The sequence below is a fragment of the Galeopterus variegatus genome, unplaced genomic scaffold (genome assembly GCF_000696425.1).
Source record: "Galeopterus variegatus unplaced genomic scaffold, G_variegatus-3.0.2 Scaffold92, whole genome shotgun sequence".
NCBI classification, from domain to species: Eukaryota; Metazoa; Chordata; class Mammalia; order Dermoptera; family Cynocephalidae; genus Galeopterus; species Galeopterus variegatus.
This window is the reverse complement of record NW_007726203.1, coordinates 938,095-938,349: the sequence shown is the minus strand read 5'-3', so window position 1 is coordinate 938,349 and position 255 is coordinate 938,095.

Sequence of the window (255 nt, the reverse complement as noted above, 5' to 3'; positions counted from 1 at the left end):
CCCTGCCTCATGTTCCTTGTTTTTCTCGGCCGCTCTGCCCCCCGGCCGCGCCAACCCGGCCGAGTTCCGCCGGCGCAGAGGCCGCCTCTACGCAGTCACCCCGCACACCACCAGTGGTTTCAGACCGCACGAACCCACGCCCCGCACCTTCCCGACCCTCTGGGCTGCCTCCCTCCGCCCTGCGGCTCCCCGGGCCGGCAGCTTGAGTCCGCAGCGTTCCTCGCCCCTCCTCTCCGCTAGCGTGGCCGGGACACA